At 45.8% G+C, this 20702-nt stretch overlaps 1 long non-coding RNA gene across 1 annotated transcript in view; it reads right to left on the reverse strand.

The window, feature by feature from the left end:
* LOC138247420 (uncharacterized) overlaps positions 1-20702 on the reverse strand; it is a 92509-nt gene that overhangs the window by 58735 nt on the left and 13072 nt on the right. The window contains exons 2-3 of the long non-coding RNA XR_011194499.1: positions 14050-14114; positions 12201-12236 (exon numbers count right to left, since the gene is read on the reverse strand). This is a non-coding gene — a long non-coding RNA (uncharacterized lncRNA). The remainder of the gene's footprint in view (positions 1-12200; positions 12237-14049; positions 14115-20702) is intronic.

Consider the following 20702-nt stretch of genomic DNA (forward strand, 5'->3'; position numbering starts at 1 on the left):
GCACTGATAGCATCTGCACTTGGGGGGGGGGATTCCTGTGGGATGATGGATTGCTGGCGTCAGGTCTGGGTCCAACTGGGTACACAGTTCTTGGATTGTGGCACGGTCAAACCTGTAGGTGATGATCAAATTTCTTTCCTCCATTGTCGACAGGTCCACCAGTGGTCGGTACACCGGAGGATTCCACCATCTCCTCACATGTCCCAGCGGACGGTGCCTATGAAGGACAACAGCGAGCACATTGTCAAACAACTCAGAGGTATGTACCCACATTCTACACAGAACAGGATTCATACACAAAATCTGGCCTGTATATGTGTTGAGAGTAGGCCTACGTATGTGTGACGCAGTTGGTAATTAGGCCATGTGGGCCCCTGAAATGGCGGCTGCCTGACCTCTAAAGCGGGACAATGGGATGTGAGGTAACTGCGATGGCGTTGTACATCGTTGCGGTAGGAGGTCGAAGACCGCGGCGCAGTGCTGCATTGGTTAACATTGTACCTTATGGGTCCCAGGAGCCAATGACGATGTACGCGGCAGGGATGGTATGCACTGCCGCGGACGTGACCGCTGCGGACATGACCGCCATTTTCTAGCTGTTGAATCACTCGATACCTGATCTTCGACAGGAGAGGACCTACACTGCAAGTGCTGCTGTGATCTTGGTCTGGAAGAGACAATGGCTCGTGCATCTGGCGAAAGGGCCCCTGCCTTCACATCGGAGGAGTTGGTAAGCTCGTCGACGGGGTCCTCCCCCAGTACATGTTATTCTACGGTCCTGCAGACCAACAGGTAAGTACACAGGGAGCATGTCGTATGGGCTATGCCTGTGTGGAGAGGGCTGGTTGTAAGAAGGAAGGGGTCAGAGTTCTGCGTGCATGAAATATGGTGGGGGCATGTGCCACATGGCAAGGGTAGGGATGGGGGCCACTCACTTTGACGGTGCAGTTGTTAATGACTTCTCTTCTTCCCCTGTACATTTCATGTAGGTCAGCGCCCACCAGAAGAAAGATATTTGGCGTGCCATCGCCAAGGACGTCCGGACCCTGGGGGTCCACCACAGATGGAGCACCCACTGCCGGAAGAGATGGGAGGACATTCGCCGCTGGAGCAAGAAGACGGCGGAGGCTCAGCTGGGGATGGCCTCCCAACATGGTAGTGGTGCACGTCGAACCATGAACCCCTGATGTTCCGGATCCTGGCGGTGGCCTACCCTGAGTTGGATGGGCGCTTGAGGGCATCACAGCAGACACAAGAGGGTGAGTACACTCTCATTCTGCTGACTTTGCGCGCAGTGGAGGGGTCTGGGTGGGGGAGGAGGGCTGTGGGTTTCCCTAGGCCAGGGCAAGTTCCGTAGGCTAGGCCCCTACGTAAGGCATGGCCGTGTGGCCCCTCACCCCACCTCTGTAGAGTGCCAAGTACAGCTATTCATGCACCTGTGTCATCTCTGTGTGCAGATGTCGGCCATAGCCTTGAGGCCATTTCCCAGGAATTGCACTGTATAGCCCAACAGCGCGACGTAGTGCAGGGGGCTGCTGTGTCTGTCTTGTCCACCAACGGTAGCGGTAAGCCATGCACTCAACCTGTCTTTCTTCTGTTCCCCCCCTTTTTTTGCGGTCTCCCTGTTCTTGTGTGCATTAGCATCATCAGGCGGAGGTGCAGTGGCACCGGAGCACGAGGGAGCTGCATCCCACATGGGCATGGAGGCCCACACTACGGACTCTGAATACACCAGTGGGACGGAGGGCGATGGGAGCACCACGGCGGTCACAGGATCTGCAACCAGCGACACAATCTCGTCCTCTGATAGAAGCTCCCGTGTGGTGGCAGCAACATCTGTGCCCCCCACTTCAACAGGTCCAGCCACCACCCCCCCTCCCAGCACCGCCCTCCCAGCAGCCCCTCAGCCTTCACCCCGTGCCCGCTCACCCAGGAGGGTGGGCATCACCTTCGCCCCAGGCACCTCAGCCCCTGCCACCTATTCTGCCGTCAGTGAGGAGGACATTGACCTCCTCAGGTCACTCACTCTTGGGCAGTCTACCATTTTGAATGCCATCCAGGGTGTAGAAAGGGAGTTGCAACACACAAATGCATTCCTGGAGGGCATTCATTCTGGTCAGGCTGCCCTTCATCGAACCGTTCAGACTCTGGCCTCAGCACTGATGGCAGCCATTGTCCCTGTGTCTAGCCTCCCCCCTCCAATTTCCTCCACCCAGACCCAATCCCCTGTACCTCTGCCTATCCCAAGCACACCATCAGACCAGCCTGCACACACCTCACCACACAAGAGAAGCTCAGGCAAACATAAGCACCACACATCCCACAGCCACTCACGCAAGCATCACACACATACAGACACACCAACATCCACTGCCTCCACTGTGTCCCCCTCCTCCTCGTCTCCCTCCTCACTCCCAGTCTCATCTACACTCACACCTGCATGCACTACCACTACAGAGACTACGTCCCGCACCAGCACACCCACCACCACACCCCACTCACATGCACTCACCACCCCCACTTCCATTTACATGTCCCCTCTGTCCTCTCCCAGTGTGTCTGTGACGCCCCCTCCAAAGATACACAAACGCAGGCACAGACCCACCCAACATACATCCACCTCACAACAGCCTCCAGCGCATGCACCTGCACCCAAAGCCACAAAACGTACACCTCCTACAACCACCACCTCTCCCTCCACTCCCAAATCCCCTCCAGCTACCCGTCCCAGTGTCTCCAAACTACTTTTCCTGTCCACCATTAACCTATTTCCCACCACCCCCGGTCCAACTCATAGGTCCCGTACTATCAGCTCAGCCACAAAATCACCGGGACCAGTGGTGCCTGTTGTCACAGGTATGTGGAGTGCACCGGCCACCAGGCCAGCCAGTCTGTCACAGAGCCACAGCACAGCCAGTCCCCCCCCTGTGAAGCACCAGACGTTGGCCAGTGCCCGGCAGGAGAGGGGGAAGACTCCAGCCAGCCAAGCCCCTCACAGGGGCCCCGGGGGGAGTGTGGACTCAGCTGTGACTCCTCCCAAGGTGGGGAAGGGGCAGAAGAAACCTGCAAAGTCTGGGAGGAGCAGCACATTGGAGAAGACCGCCATCATCCCCGCTGGCCAGGAGGCCACCGCCAGCCCCATCATCGCTGCCCAGGAGGGCCCCGCAAGCCCAATCGTCGCTGCCCATGAGGGCCCCGCAAGCCCAATCGTCGCTGCCCAGGAGGGCCCCGCAAGCCCCATTGTCGCTGCCCAGGAGGGCCCCGCAAGCCCCGCTGAACAGGGCAAGCACCACTGAACAGGGCAAGCACCGCCAACTCAAGCACCGCTGAACAGGGCAAGGACCGCTGAACAGGGCAAAGACGCCATGGCAAGCACCGCTGAACAGGGCAAAGACCGCCATGGCAAGCACCGTTGAACAGGGCAAGCACGGCCAACTCAAGCACCGCTGAACAGTGAAAGCACCGTTGAACAGGGCAAGCAGGGCCAACTCAAGCACCGCTGAACAGGGAAAGGACCGCTGAACAGGGCAAAGACCGCCATGGCAAGCACTGCTGAACAGGGCAAGCACCGCCAACTCAAGCACCGCTGACCAGGGCAAGGACCGCTGAACAGGGCAAAGACCACCTAGGCAAGCACCGCTGATCAGGGCAAGCACCGCTGAACAGGGCAAAGACCGCCATGGCAAGCACCGCTGAATAGGGCAAGCACCGCCAACTCAAGCACCGCTGAACAGGGCAAGCACCGCTAAACAGGGCAAGCACCGCCAACTCAAGCACTGCTGAACAGGGCGAGGACCGCTGAACAGGGTAAAGACCGCCAAAAGGTGGCGGATTGGCCTGTCGTAACAGTGTGGGCAGTACATTGTCTCCCGCCTGTCTGTTGACGGTGACCGCTGCTTGTCTGTACCGCCGTGGCAGTCGTAGTATTAAAGTGGCTGTCTTTGTTGGTGGTTTCCGCCACGGTCGTAATTCCAAAGTTTTTACCGCCGGCCTGTTGGTGGTCTTACCACCGCCTTAACACCGTCCGCCAGGGTTCTAATGACCACCTTTGTGCAATGGGAAACGGCTATGCAGATCAAGTCGCAAGGTTTTGCGCATTGAACTGTATATTGTTCAAGGATCAGTGGGGATTGTTACCGCAAACTGAAAATGAAACATGCTTGAACTTTGCATTAAGGGTGGTTGATACACTAGACAAGTTAAAATCACAACAGGGTCGTGCTAGCAGAGAGGAAAAACGCTCCTGGCAGAGAATGCAATGTGTACAGATGGCTGACAACTTGTGGGTCTCAGAGGAGGGGAAGCTGGTTTTGCCAAACAGTCTTCTGTCACAGTTTGCAAGGCTTTATCAGGGACAGGCACATCTTGGGAGAGATGCAATGATCAGGTTATTCAAAATTGACTGGTTTAACCCGAAATTCAGACAAGCCGCAGAGGTTACTTGTCACAGGTGCATCATCTGTCAACAGATGAATGCAGGAAAAGGGACTGTGGTAACTTTGAGCGACATAGGGAGAGCTGGCGGTCCATTTAGCAAGATGCAAATGGATTTCATTGAGATGCCTGTTTGTGGAGGATTGAGGTACGTGTTGGTGATTGTGTGTGTTTTCAGCCACTGGATTGAAGCTTACCCCACACGTAGGAATGACAGTGTCACAGTCGCAAAGCTGTTGCTTAGAGAACTAATACCCAGGTTCGGTTTTTCGGTCTCTTTAGATTCAGATAGGGGCAGACACTTCGACAATGAGGTGATTAAGCTCTTGTGTGCTGCATTAGACATTGAACAGAAGCTGCATTGTAGCTACCGCCCTGAAGCATCAGAACTAGTAGAACAAATGAATGGTACCCTGAAGTCGAGAATGGCAAAAATGTGCGCAGCTACCAATATGAAATGGCCAGATGCATTGCCCTTAGTGCTGATGTCGATGAGAAACACACCTGATAAGAAGACAGGACTATCACCCCATGAGATCCTTATGGGTAGAGCTAAGAGGCTACCCGCAGTACCTGCAAATGCTCTTGTGAATATCACGGATGATATGGTGTTGGACTACTGCAAAGGTTTGCTGATGTGGTTTGCTCTTTTTCCACCAGGTGGAAGCCAACACATTGCCACCGATCAGTGATCCAGGTCACACCCTGCAAACCGGTGACTGGGTGGTTGTCAAGAAGCATGTGAGAAAGTCGTGTTTGGAGCCGCGCTGGAAGGGGCCATTTCAAGTAATACTGACAACAACCACTGCTGTGAAATGTGCAGACGTTCCAAAGTGGATACATGCCAGTCATACAAAGAAGGTAACATGTCCAACTGATGAGGAACTTGAAGTTTCCGACTCAGCAATCCCAGAGAAGGAAGTCTCAGGGCGAGGAAATAGCCAAGGGGGAACTCAGACTAAAGGAGAGCCCACTGAGAACAGCCTAGGCCCCCAAACAGTAAACGAGTTAGAGAGAGGTGACAGTGAGCCTCTCTCAGTAGAGGCAGCAGGAGAACTAAATCAAGGAGAGCTTTTCCCAGAAGTAGACGGGTAAGGGTTAGAGCTTGAACCTGTTACAGACCCAGAAGAAGAAGAAGGGGAAATAGTAGAGAGAGATCAAAGCACACCGTCATCCCCTGAGCCAGTTGCAGGTCCGTCAAGAGAAAACACCATAGCACAAGAGGAGGGTGCTGTTCAGCGTCCTGAACGAACAAGCAGGAAGAAGACGCATAAAGGTGCTAACTGGCCAGAGAAGCAGGCTGCGAAAGAAAAGGTCGTATCAGGTGAAACAATAGCAGAAGAAATCAATACAACCCGAATAGAGGATCTAAGTGAAGGAGAATTGCAAAGCGAACGCAGATTGAAAAGAAAAAGAACCGCAAATAGAAGGTACGCAGGTCCTGAATGGGCATATGCAACGACATCTGAATAGCAACAACAATTCTTAGCGTTCTGTTTTGATCGAGAAGTACCAGGCCAATACTACGGTACCTGAAATCAATCAGGAAAAGAGACTGTGTTAAAACTGAAATTGAAATTGAAAGCTGAAAAACGGAGAAAGAGACTTATAAATTACCGGAAGTGACACTGATAACCTGAATTGACTTTGAAACCTGATTATGACAAGCTGCTAACCTGATTTGACAAAAGGGTCCTGGAGTGAGTGAAACGCTGTAAATACACGCAGAGAGAGAGAGAGAGAGAGCGAGAGAGAGAGAGAGAGAGAGACTTGCATCAAGAAGAAGAGAAAAAAAAAAGAGCTTTTAAGTCCTCAAGTTGATTGTTTGCTTTGAGTTATTCTGCTATATGTTTCTCTACAGACCATGGCTCATAATAGAGGTAGTAGCAAGAAGGGTAAAGTGTGTGGTTGGTTAAGTGTTATATTAGGTATTGTGTGTGCGATAATAATTGTAGGTGTGATTGTGGGAATGCCGTGGTGGGATAAGAAAGCGACTAACAATGCTGCAAAACCTGAGACTACAACACTAACACTGTGGGAAAAGTTTGAGCAAGATACAAGACACTTGCATGAGGGAACTAATTCAAAAGGGGAACTCTCCATTAAAGTCTTCTATCGCTTGCTGAATGAGTATGTTGAAACCATGGATGCGAGAAATTGTTATGTGTGCACAAAGATTCCTTCATCAGTGCAAGAAGGGGTCACTTATCATAGCTTACCGTTAACATATGGGATAAGCTGCTGTTTGCTACTAACAAGATTCTATAATCAGGAGCATGTGCAATACTTTTATTCCAATTTGGATGTGGTGTTTTCTTTTGTGCCAGTGATTGAGTTTCTGAACAAATTAACTAAGGAGCATAGTATAAAAATAGTTAGAGGTTTCTTCGAACCAACACGTACATTTGGGACAGCTTATGCACACCGCAACAATCTGACTTGCTTATTAACACCTGTAGAGAAAAGCTTCTTAGATCACACTGATGATAGACTCAAAGCATTGAAAGAGAGACTAGAAAAGGGGCTAGAGAAACGCACATATGCAAATGATTATGCTTACACTGCAATAAAGACACAAGGCAAATTAGCTATAGATGCATTACATGTAGGAAGGCTTTGTATATATAGGCCAAAATCTGAACATGACACTTTATTTGTGGGAACGAGTGAATGCAGGCATGTGTTTTTGTTTCAGAGTAAATGGACATTCATGGTAAATGGACAGGATCCAGCGATCCCTGGGATCTATTATATTTGCAGACTTAGGCCCTGATTCTAACCCCGAGGGTCGGCGGGAGCACCGCCGACAGGCCGGCGGTGCCCCGCAGGGCATTCTGACCGCGGCGCTTTGGCCGCGGTCAGAAAGGGTAAACCGGCGGTCTCCCGCCGGTTTACCGCTGCCCACAGAATCCCCCATGGCGGCGCAGCTTGCTGCGCCGCCATGGGGGATTCTGACTCCCCCTACCGCCATCCTGTTCATGGCGGGAAAGCCGCCATGAACAGGATGGCGGTAGGGGGGGTCGCGGGGCCCCCGTAAGAGGGCCCCGCAAGGTATTTCAGTGTCTGCCTTGCAGACACTGAAATACGCGACGGGTGCTACTGCACCCGTCGCACCTTCCCACTCCGCCGGCTCGATTACGAGCCGGCATCCTCGTGGGAAGGGAGTTTTTCCCTGGGCTGGCGGGCGGTCTTTTGGAGACCGCCCGCCAGCCCAGGGAAAAACTCATAATACCCTCTGCGGTCTTCTGACCGCGGAGCGGTATTATGGGGGCGGAATTCTGGCGGGCGGCCTCCGCCGCCCGCCAGGATTAGAATCACCCCCTTAATGCTTATTACCGTCTCCCTAAGGGATGGTATGGGACATGTTATTTGGGGATAGTTTTCCCAAAGATTTACCAGATTGATGACTTAAAGCAAATACCTAAAGCGTCTGAATTACAACATGATAGACAAAAACGAGAGACATGCTGAAAAATTTACAGGGGCTATACTCCTGATGGATACTGAACTTGCTGCGGAGCGAGCAATGACTCTTCAAAATCGGTTTGCTTTACACATTCTATTAGCAAAGAGCGTCGGAGTCTGCAAGATGCTCAACAAGCGTCATTGTTGCTCGTTTATACCGGACAATAGTAAAAAGATTAGAAGTATGCTTACTAACCTAACTAGAGATAGTGCAGATTTCAAGGACTTAAAGGAACCTGGAGTGTGGGAGAAAGTGGGAAAAGGAATTGCCAGAGTAAAGAGCTGGTTTAGCAATATTTGGAATGGGTTCTTGCAAAAGTACTAGGGGGTCCATTGATTGTTCTGGTCTGTTTATTAGGCTTATGGGGAGCATGCAAAATTAATGACAAAATTAAAAGAAATTGGACAAAGAGAAACAAGAGAAATGAGGAAAGTGAGAAAATGTTTACTGAATTTGGGAAAGTTCACACAAGGTACAAGATGTTGAAATGCGCATTATGCGCAAGGTGAAAAATGTAAAGTGAAAGGTCGAAAAGGGAAAGGTTTGTGCCATGACGAACGTCATCAGAGGAAGGACTGAGATACCGTAGCTTATATAATCTATATTAACATGAAATGTTTATGAATTAATGTGTGATAACGCCGCATAGAACTGAAATAATGAATTTTTGCTTAAACATGCACTTGAAATGTGACCACGGGGAGTGGCCGTCAATGGATACGTGGACTAATAAAAATGACTAATGTTATAAATTGCTATAAAAGAATAAGTTTTATACTAACTATTAATGATTGCGTTATTGAATTTGTGCTGAAATCCTTGTAGGCCTTAAGTTGGCATGAGCCGAAGCTTAGCTGCTTGGTTCTCATATTAAATGTATTTTTCCTATCTTGCAGTGCGCTGACTCACAAAAGGACATGACCCCTTGTTTTCTTCAAACTAGAAGCTGAATGTAACCATAGTAGATCCGTTCCCATGAAATCCACATTGCTTGTAGAAAATATTAGACAAAATGAAACAGTGTAGATTAATGTAATGTAGAAGGTCGTTCAAACCGGTGAAGACAATGGAGCTACTGACCAAAAGATGTGCAAAGAATTACAGAAGGATGAAATCATACCGGACGTGTTACCTCTGAAGACGTCGATCATGTGGACAAATAAAAAGCTTGTAAAATAATATGGGGTGAAAGATTAATGACATAATCCATCTTCTATTTGGGTAAAGATAGTGGGGTATATACTTTGGTTTTACTTAGACCATCCTTTTCCTTAGATTGCCCATTTACACTTTACCTCCATATGAGGGAAGTGCCCCTTTTTGCCCCGGAGCTAAGTTCTGACTGATGGTGATTTGACTGGTGTCCTGAAGACGAAGACTGAACCTGTGTGCTGAACTAAACCTTGGAGGGTAATGTTGGACCTGGCTTTTTGACAGGGTCATCCCAAAACGTTTTGCCTCCTTCCTTCTATTTTTTTCTGACCTGTTGTTGTTGGCTTTTGACCTCTGGGCACTTTACCACTACTAACCAGTGCTGAAGTGCATAGGCTCTCTGTGTAAATTGTACTATTGATTGGTTTATCCATGATTGGCTATTTAATTTATTTATAAGTCCCTAGTAGAGTGCACTATATGTGCCTAGGACCTGGAGATAAAATGCTACTAGTGGGCCTGCAGCACTGGTTGTGCCACCCACTTCAGTAGCCCCTTAACCTTGTCTCAGGCCTGCCATTGCAAGGCCTGTGTTTGCAGTTTCACTTCGACTTGGCATTTAAAAGTACTTGCCAAGCCTAGAACTCCCCTTTTTCAACATATAAGTCACCCCTAATGTGTGCCCTAGGTAACCCCTAGGGCAGGGTGTTGTGTGGGTAAAAGGCAGGACATGTACCTGTGTAGTTATATGTCCTGGTAGTGTAAAACTCCTAAATTCGTTTTTACACAACTGTGAGGCCTGCTCCCTTCATAGGCTAACATTGGGGCTGCCCTCATACATTGTTGAAGTGGCAGCTGATGATCTGAAAGGAGCAGGAAGGTCATATTTAGTATGGCCAGAATGGTAATATAAAATCCTGCTGAGTGGTGAAGTCGGATTTAATATTACTATTCTAGAAATGCCACTTTTAGAAAGTGAGCATTTCTTTGCACTTAAATATTTATCTGCCCTTCAATCCAAGTCTGGCTAGGTTTAGTTTACAGCTCCTTGTGCATTCACTCAGACACACCCCAAACACAGAGTACTCAGCCTCACTTGCATACATCTGCATTTTGAATGGGTCTTCCTGGGCTGGGAGGATGGAGGGCCTGCCCTCACACAAAGGACTGCCACACCCCCTACTGGGACTCTGGCAGACAGGATTGAACTGAAAGGGGGCTTGGTGCATTTCTTAGACACTCTTTGAAGTCACCCGCACTTCAAAGGCACAACTTAGTATTAAACAGGGCCTCTGCCCTATCTCATCAGACACTTGCTGGAGAAGAAACCTGAACCGGAAACTACATCCTGCCAAGAAGAACTGCCTGGCTGTTCAAAGGACTCGCATGTCTGCTTTTCTACAAAGGACTGCTGCCTTGCTGTTGGACTGCTGCCTTGCTGAACTCTTGTCTGGCTGTGAAAGTGCTCTTCAAGGGCTTGGATAGAGCTTGCCTCCTGTTCCCTGAAATCTCAGGACCAAAAAGACTTCTATTTTTCACTTGGACGCTTCGTGATCCGAACTTTTCGATGCACAGCTTGTTCCGCAGCGGGAAAAATGCCGCACACCGACGCTGATCGACGCGACGCCTTCGGGACGACCGGAACTTCGACGCACGGCCTCGCAAGGACAACGCCGCCCGACTTCCAGAGGAGAAATCGACACAACGCCTGCCGTGAGAGCGAAACTTCGACGCACAGCCCCGCAGAACGACACGCAGGCGGAAAACAAGCAGGAGAATCCACACACAGACCCGGGACATCTGGTAATCCCCGCGACCCATAGAAAGAGACTGTCTGTGCACCGGAAAACGATGCACGACTTCCCGGCATGAAAAATAACGACGCAAGTCCGTGTGTGCTGTGGAGAAATCGACGCACACACCATTTTTCCACGTATCTCTTCTTCTGCGGCCCTTTGCAGAGATTTTCCACCAGAAACCAGGTACTTTGTGCTTTGTTTGCTTTTTAAAGACTTAAGACACTTTATATCACTTTTCAGTGATATCTTTACTAATTCATATTGCATCTTTGATAATTTTGACCTGCAAATACCCAGATAAATATTATATATACTGTGTGGTGTATTTTTGTGGTGTTATATTATGGTATTGTATGATTTATTGCACAAATGCTTTACACATTGCCTTCTAAGTTAAGCCTGACTGCTCGTGCCAAGCTACCAGAGGGTGGGCACAGGCTGATTTTGGATTGTGTGTGACTTACCTGACTAGAGTGAGGGTTCTTGCTTGGACAGAGGGCAACCTGACTGCCAAACAAAAGCCCCATTTCTAACAATAACTATGACAATGAAACTGTAAATTGCCTATTTGCTTTTCTTTTCTTGGTACCAACTGATTACTTTTGACAGAGACCATAGCTAGATGTTTTCCAAATTGGTGTTCTAAATTGTTTTGCATGAAGCCCAACATGCCAATGCTAATTAGTGGTTAGGACAGGTGTTCACTAAATTGACACAAATAGACAAACGACTGAATCTATGTTTTGTTGAACTGACGTGTTATTGACACTCTGCTAAATTGATCTATGTTTACGCCGTGTTATGTTTTGATGTTTGTGATAATCGTCTTAATGAAATCTTATCAAAGTTGCCATATCGTGACTATGCTATTATGCTTCTTGGTTTTAAGATGAACACATCTGCTTTTAGAATTGTAACTAATAGGGAATAAAACTCATACAATTCAATTAAACTGGTGTGGTTATTCATGACTGCAAGGTCATGGTAGTGTTTTGGATTGATTAATGACTTTGACTAAAGTGAAATGTATTGTTGTGAAAAATATTAATGACATTATTGACGTATTGATCGACATATTGATTAGCTATCTCGTCCTAAGGTGTCTCTCAACTGGGTCGAAAGATTCATTGGCCGAAAACGAGTCCAGATGGGTAATAAATTATCATAACGGGATGCGCTAACAAAGGTTACAAGTGAATGGTACCATTGTTTACTGGACGTTCTCTAAATACAGAGGTGATGTCAGCAGTAATACTAATACATCTGCTGTTCTTGCTTCCATATTTACAATTGTTGCTGGCAAACATAACAAGCTTCATATCTACATTAAAATTAAGAATAATTCTTACGGGATGCTTGAGTAGGTGCCAGCATCAAGGCAAATCCTGTGGGATAGAAGAGAAACAGGTATTACAGGAGTTAGAGTTTTCTGGTAAACAAAGCATGTGAGTTATCCCCCATGACTCACGTGAGAGAAGGGACATGGCAGCTCTAGGCAGCAGACTCTGAACTACAACCAGAGCATTATCTTCAATGCGGTAAAAGTGCCCCCACTAGGTAAATCAAACAGGCTTCATTTGTACCTCTAATCCAGGGGTAGGATGAAGTCTACAATATTGGCAGGCAGCATCTTTCAATGTTTGTGTAAAAGAAGGACTCATAGGGTGGTGGTGCAGAGCCTGGTGAATCCCTTCTTGAATGTCTGCTTTGAGTGACATACCTGCATCTATGCTCATCAAAACTATGTGATTATTCAGACATGCACAGTCCATCTATAGCCAATTTGGATGAGTGCGACCTTGGTTACTTTTCACACACTGATATTTACATATGCTGTGAATGTGGCCAAACACGGAACACACTTTATCTAGTCTGCAACCGTGCAGTCATAAATTACGCCATTTTATGTACTGAGTTTCTGGGGAACCTCGCTGTTGAATTCAGTGCCATCTGTATATAATAATTAGTTATCTGAAAACAGGGCCAAACTTTCCGAAATTTCAGACGTCCTCTGGTGAGGCCACGTCTGTAGCTCAGTTAATAATAGTTATATAACGTGCAGGTTTCACAAGTTTGTGTCTGAAGAATAATTCCTGAGTGTTGAATAGGTCTATGGAAGAGATTGGCACCAAATGCAACAAGAAATGCATTTTTTGCTGACCGTAAACTGTTCACCAGTGAATTTCTTTACATTACTGAGCCAAGACTGGAGATAATTCTTTCTTGACTGATTCATGAAGTTATGAGGTTCTCCTCCAGGTTCAATTTGGTCTAACTCCTCCCTCTGTCTCAGATTGTACTCATTTAATTTCAGAGATAAATCACTGCTGTTTCAGTTAACTGACTTGTCATTTTTATGTTTATAGTTTTTTTTTGTAAAGGAGACAAGAGGCTAAGAACATTTATGACTTTTCTTTCCAGGGGATGTATTACAGTAAGTGCCCTGAGAGAACAACAGACATTTTCACCCACTCTTTGCTCCCCGGGGGCTCTTTGGTATCATAAAAGAGGCCATGGTTGTTCGTGCAGCCTCTCCTATAATATGGAATGTGCCAGAGGACATTTTTAGCAACTGCACCTATGAACTGGAGCTTGCTCAATTGCATGAGGGCATGGACAATGGGCAATACAAATGAGGAAACACTTTATTTTTGAGCCCATACAGTATCACCAATGTACACGCAGAGACAAGGGAGCTGTAGGGGAGTGTGCCCTATACTGCAAATAGAGTGGTGGGAAATGGTCCCAGTGTCCTCCTAGACGACCTCCAGCAGGCAGGTGCAGTCACTCACTGCATCTACCAACAGAATACTCCATACCCACATTTAAATACAAGGCCAGGTCTGTGCCGCCACAGTGAAAGGTGGACTAGCATCTTCAAACAGATGCTAAGTGATCTGTGTCTACGCAACCCCTTTCTATTTGAATCTTCTTCTTTCAGGTTGTAATATTTGATATGGTCAACTCTCTGAGCGTATGCTTCCTAAAGTACCTCAAATAGAATATCAGCATAATTGAGTCAAGCTCATGCTTATATATTTCCTAACACAGGACTGTTTGGCTGCGCACTGAAAGTGATCATGCAGTGTTAGGTAGACAATTTAAATGGAAGACATAAATAGATATTCTTCATGCAATGTGAATTCTTGGTTTGGCATCTGATAAACACTGTGGTCATTTGAATCACTGTATCCTCACCCATGACGAGCGCCAGTAGAATATTGTCCTTATTTCCCATTGTGAGCGATGGCATTGTGGCTGATCTGGAAACAAGAGTAAGGTTTACATAGTTATGCAGCATTTTGATGTGGCTATGCCATAACCCTATAATAAATTATTCTTCCAAAAGAAAACGTGAATGCTTATGCTAGCACATTTCAGTTCCTTTTTTATACAGATTTGTGATGTTCAAAACTTGGAATTATCAACCAGAACTTTGTGAGAGTACAGATTGAACTAAAAACATATGTTGTCTTCTCAGAAAAACACCACAATGTGCTTCAAGTTGGAACTGGCATTGTGTACGAATTTTATGTCAAGAACAGAGGCTCCTATTATGCCTTCTAATCTTGCTTTAATAATATAGCAGCAGTCAAGAACTATAAATACCAAGAAGCTCAGCAGCAGGATTCTGATGTTTGAACCTTCTCTTATTCACCACCCTAATTCTATGGAGTGGTTACCAGCCACCCTTATAGGAGAATACATTTCTTCTCACCTTTGCCTCCCATTAGACAAATGCAAACAGAACTTAAATCTAAGGGACTGATTAAAGAGCCCCTAGCACCACTGGAACATCATTTTTTGTGTCTCCTTGGTGGTGCTAACAACTGCTCCATATTTACTGGGAGATGTAACATCATTTTTTGTGGTGCTATGCCTCTCTGTAAATATGGGCCCTTCCAGTGGGGGGCGTGCAATGGGTGTTGCTGTGGGCGTTCCATCACAACACCCATTGCTTTTGACGCTGCAAAAAATTTACGAGCAATTGTAAATCTGTGGCATGGCAAAACAAGGAGGAATGCTTTTATTCCTCCTTGTTTTCTGCTTTCTATATGTGCGCTGCGTTTTGCCATGGATGATTGGTTATGTGCACGAAAGTGTCCCTTCCTGCACATAAACAATCATTCATAAAGAATGCTTTGGTACGTCTATGTGTGCTGCATTTTGCAGCACCCTTTGAAGCGCTTACTTGCCATTATAGATTGTTTATGTGCAGGAAGGGGCACCTTCTTGCACATAAACTTTCTATCCTTTCAACACAGACACCCTTGCACTATGGTGCGCGGATGCCTGCGTTGACCCAGGCAGCTTAATGTACCACTGGTGCAGGGGGAAATGTAGGGATGCACAGTATTCCTGTAAATACGGCGCATCCCAGTGTTTCAAAAGTGGCACAGTGCTGCTATTTTTTGGTGCAGCACTGCGCTGAGCCACTTTGGCATAAATCTGGGCCTAAGTGCCTTAGACCTTCTTTACCTTACAACACCACTGTTATTCCTTCTATCAACCAATCCATAACTACTTTTTTCTCTATATTTGGAAAAGATCCGCAAAGAGGGGTCGACAAAGCCTGGTCAACCTGCCAGGATAAATTATTTAATGTGGTAGGCCCACTCACGTGTATTTTGGATTTGGCTGAATCAGCTACATTGGACAATGTGGGCATCAATCCTTCAGACCTCTCTCTATGGGTTCAAAGGGCTTTTTGTTTATAGACTATTATCCATGAAAGAACAAAAGGTTTATTATTAAAGCTGGACCTGAGACTCGCCAATCTAGCCACTCTTGAACCTGGTATACAAGCAGAAGGTCAACTCTTTGGGGACTCATCAAAGACCTTAGCCTCCGCGTCACAATGTTTTTTTCTATTGACAAGACATAACAATTCTGAAAGAAGTCCTTCAATCTACAGGCTTTTGCATGGGTCAGTAGAGGCAGGAGCCGCTTTACTGGCCATGCCTACCGCAACCAGGGATCAAGAGACTCCTTCAACACGACCTACAGTGTCCAGGAGTACAAATCCCAGTTCTACCCTCATAGGACTAGGGGATGGACAATAGAACTTCAAGTCCAATATTCCCCCAAGGTAAGCCTATCTTCTGGCCTTTCCTTAGGGGGCTGTCTTCAAGTTTTTTCTATCAAAACGACAAATGATTACAACAGATCCTTGGGTTCTAACTACGATACCTCATAGAATTCTATTCCCCTCCATTCCAAAATGTCTTTCCTCTCCCTCTAAAGTTTTCATTGCAATGACCAGTCTCATATCACTTGAAATTCAGTCTGTTTACAAAAGAGTGTAATTCAACTCTCTCGTCTGGATCCCATGGGTTTCTTAAGTTCCCCCTTTCTTGTAAAAAAGAAAGGAAAGAGATGAGACCAGTGATCAATCTCAGACTGTTCAAACATCTTGTGGTATATCATCATTTCAAAACGGAAACTATAATACAGCAAATAAATATTTTATAATATGATTGGATGGTAAGACTAGATCTAAAAGAGGCTTATCTCACAATACCCATTCATCCATCTCACAGGACATTTCTTCAGTTCTAGTGGCAGAGACAAATCTATCAGTTTTCCTCCTTTCCTTTCAGGCTTTCTTTGGCTTCCTGGTGTTCCACAAAGGTAACGAAGCCCGTAGTCGCCTATCTCAGCTCTCAAGGTATAAGACTCAATATATTTAGACGATATTCTCCCAACGAGTCAAATTGTTCAAATGCTTTACTCCCATCTTCAACTCACATGCTCACTTCTCTCAGATCTGAGTTTTGTGATAAACTTGGAAACCACAATAATGATTCCCAGTAAGCAAATAGAGTTCCTAGGTTGCTTAGTAGATTCCTTTACCGCTACCCTTCATCTTTCAAATGCAAAGGTAAGTTTAATAAAAAAAGAACTCCCTCACTTGGAAAGCCATTTTAGATGCCTAGAACGGCAGGAGAAACCTTGCCTTAGCACCTAATCTTGTATTAGAATCAGATGCAAGCCAGACGGGCTGGGGCACCCATTGTGGACCAATATCAACTGGTGGTACATGGTCCTTAGAGGAGTCCAAATTGCATATCAATTGTTTACAGATGCTTGCAGGTTCCTTTACAATCAAAAACCTTGCAAAACACAAAGCACAATGTTCTATTCTTCTCCTCTCCTCATCGACAACGTCTCTGCTGTCTGTTACATCAATCACATCAGTGGTACCAAATCAGTACCTTTGGCAGAGTTAGCAAAGGACCAGGGAGTTCTGTCTCTCCAACAAGATTTCTATCCAAGCAGAGTATCTTACAGGTACTCAAATCTCCATCGCAGAATGGCACTTCCACCATCTCAAAGACTCCAGCGTTTGGAAACTCCATCTCTCGATGTTTCAAATTCTGTTGATCAAATGGGGACCCTTCAACACAGCTCTCTTTGCTTCCTGCCTAAATTCCCAGTTACCATGCTTCTTCAGTTGGCAGCCAGATCCCCTAGCAACAGATGTTTTTTTATAAGATTAGTCCTCGACAATCAATTATGCTTTTCCCCTTTTTATCATGATCAAGTGTCAGCCCATGTCAGATGTCAAAAAGCAACCTTGATCATAGTGATCCCCTTCTAGCAATCTTAGGTCTGGTTTCCCCCTCTCCTCAAACTAACAATGGGCTTCCCAGTCCTTCTTCCGTCAATGCCTTATCTTCTTCTAGATCCATCAGGATCTCCCCACAACCTTGTAATCAACAATTCCCTAACACCCTCGGTTTGGAAAGTGTCAGGTCTTCCCAACATTGCATTTTCAGAAACTTCAAAATTCAGTAACAACACTTGAGCCCCAGGAACAACCAATGTTTATAAATAAGCATGAGCTTTATGGTCAGGCTGGTGTGTGGAAGAATGTGCAATCTCCATGAATCCTTGTGTCAATGGCAAACCTGTGGGAGAACATCTATCAATCTGTTTTCTATTGAAGGGAGTAAAACTTTCCAAACCTCCTTCTCCAAAGTATACAAAACTATGGGATGTAACTGTGGTATTGAATTAATTTATTTATTGGCCTAATAATGCAGAGCTATCATTGACAATGCTTCCAGCAAAATTGACTATGTTGTTATGGATTATTTATATTAAACGAGTATCAGATGTCAAATCATTAGCTGTGTCTTCACATCAGTATACTCCTACTGGAGTATTGTTTTATGTTAACAAATAAACTAAAACCAATTTACATACTGACTTGTATCCTTACCTTACAAACAAACCCACATTTTGTATTGGATTGTGTTTAACCCCTTCACTGCCAGGCCTTTTCCCCCTCAGGTGCCAGGCGTTTGTTTGGCTATTTGGGGCAGTTTTCGCTTAGGCCCTAATAAATTTTTGTCCACATAAGCTCCCCACTCCAAATTTGTGTCTTTTTTTATCCAACATCCTAGGGATTCTAGAGGTACCCATAGTTTGTGGGTTCCCCTAAAGGAGACCAAGAAATTTGCCAAAATACAGCGAACATTTCCATTTTTTAAATTAAATCTGTAAAAAGGGCTTCAGAAGAAGGCTTGTGGTTTTGTCCCTGAAACTGGCATCAACAAAGGATTTGTGGTGCTAAAATCACCATCTTCCCAGCTTGAATCAGAAAAGCACACTTTTCAACACAATGTTGGCTTTTCACTGAGACATACCCCATTTTTACTATATTTTGTGCTTTTGGCCTCCTTTTTAACCTCCTTCCAGTTAGTGACAGAAATGGGTATGAAACCAATGCTGGATGCCGGAAAGCAAAACATTTCTGAAAAGTAGACAAAATTCTGCATTCAGCAAGGGGTCATTTGTGTAGATCCTATAAGGTTTTCCTTCAGACAATAACAGCTGAAAAAAATAAAAATGAAATTGAGGTAAGAAAACAGCCATTTTTTTCCACGTTTTACTCAAGGTCACAAGAGCCAATAAATGAGCTGTACCTTGCAATGGGTTTTCATTGTATACCGGGTATGCAACAATTCATTTGCTGGAATATAAAGACTGAAAAATAGATATCAAGGAAACCTTTGTATTTCCAAAATGGGCACAAGATAAGTTCATGAGAAGCAGTGGGTATTTGCACATCTCTGAATTCCGGGGTGCCCAGACTACCATGTGAATTACAGGGCATTTCTCAAATAGACTTCTTTTTTACACACTGTCTTACATTTAGAAGGAAAAAATGTAGAGAAAGACAAGGGTCAGTAACAATTGTTTTGCTATTCTGTGTAAAAATGGTACCTCACTTGTGTGGGTAGGCCTAATGCCCGTGACTGGAAACGCAACATGGAAACATCACATTTTTACATTGAAAACTGATGTGTTGTTTGGAAAGTGACTAGCTGTGGACTTTGATCTCTAGCTCAGGCGGCACCTAGGGAAACCTACCAAACCTGTGCATTTTTTAAAACTAGACACCTAGCGGAATCCAGGACTTGTGGGGTTCTCACCATGTTCTGTTAATAAGAATCCTTTGCAAACCTCAAACTTTGGCCAAAAAACACTTTTTCCTCTCATTTCTGTGACAGAAAGGTCTGGAATTTGAGAGGAGCCAAAAATGTCCTTCCACCCAGCGTTACTCCAAGTCTCCGGATAAAATGGTACCTCACTTGCGTGGGTAGGCCTCATGCCCACGACAGGAAATGCCCCAAAACACAACGTGGACACATCACATTTTCCTAAAGAAAACAGAGGTGCTTTTTGCAAAGTGCCTAGCTCTGGATTTGGACCTCTGGCTTAGCCGGCACCTCGGAAAACCTACCAAACCTATACATTTTTTAAAACTAGACACCTAGGGGAATCCAAGATTGGGTAACGTGTGGGGCTCTCACAAGCTTCTGTTATCCAGAATCCTTTGCAAACCTCATGTTAGGGTGACAGAAAGTTCTGGAATCTGAGAGGAATCTGAGAGGAGCCACAAATCCCCCAAGTCTCCCTATAAAAATCGTACCTCACTTATAAAGGATAGATAAGCCTAGTGCCGACGAAAGGAAGTGCCCCAAAACACTATCTGGGCATGTCAAAATGATTAAATACAATACTACCTGTTTTTGCAGGGGCACCTGCGTTTTTGGTCCTGGGCTCAGCAGCCATATAGAGAAACCTGCCAAACCCAAATATTTCTGAAAACTAGACACCGAGGTAATCCAGGGAGGTGTGACCTGCATGGATTACCCAAGGTTTTCTTACCCAGAATCCTCAGCAAAGCTCAAATTTAGCAAAAACATTAAATTTTCCCACATTTCTGTGTGGGATTGGCGCACCGGGACAAATTTCCTACCATCCAACGTTCCCCTCTGTCTCCTGATAAAAATGACACCTCACTTGTGTAGGTGGTCCACGTGCCTGTGACAGGGAAGAGTCAAACACATGTCGAAATTGAGGGGGAACCAAAGGGGATCTAAAAGGGCAGTTTGAAAAAATACATATCTTTAGGCTGACAAGTGGGGCCGAATTTTTATCGGTATAGATGTGACAATGCTGATGGTAGGAATTTTGTGGATTCCTGCAGATTCCGGAAGGTTCCATCACAAAAATGTGTGAAAAATGTGTGATTTCCAGCAAAGTTGGTGGTTTACAGGGCATTGTGGGTAAGAAAATGGTACAGGGTGCATATGAAGCACACCACCCTGGACTCACCCAGATGTTTAGTTTTCAGATGTGTCTGGGTCTTGTGGATTTTTCTACATGGCAGTGTCCCAAAGTCCAAAAAGTGAAGCCCTCACCATTCCAAGTGGGCCAATTTTGAGAGTTAGTCAGGCACAAATGTAAAACCAAAACTCAAAATAATCAAATGTCCTCTTGCTTGCCGTTTAATAATATGTTTTAGTGTGCAGGGGAGAGCTGAAAGACTCTTACCC

The sequence above is a fragment of the Pleurodeles waltl genome, chromosome 7 (assembly GCF_031143425.1).
Source record: "Pleurodeles waltl isolate 20211129_DDA chromosome 7, aPleWal1.hap1.20221129, whole genome shotgun sequence".
Classification (NCBI taxonomy): Eukaryota; Metazoa; Chordata; class Amphibia; order Caudata; family Salamandridae; genus Pleurodeles; species Pleurodeles waltl.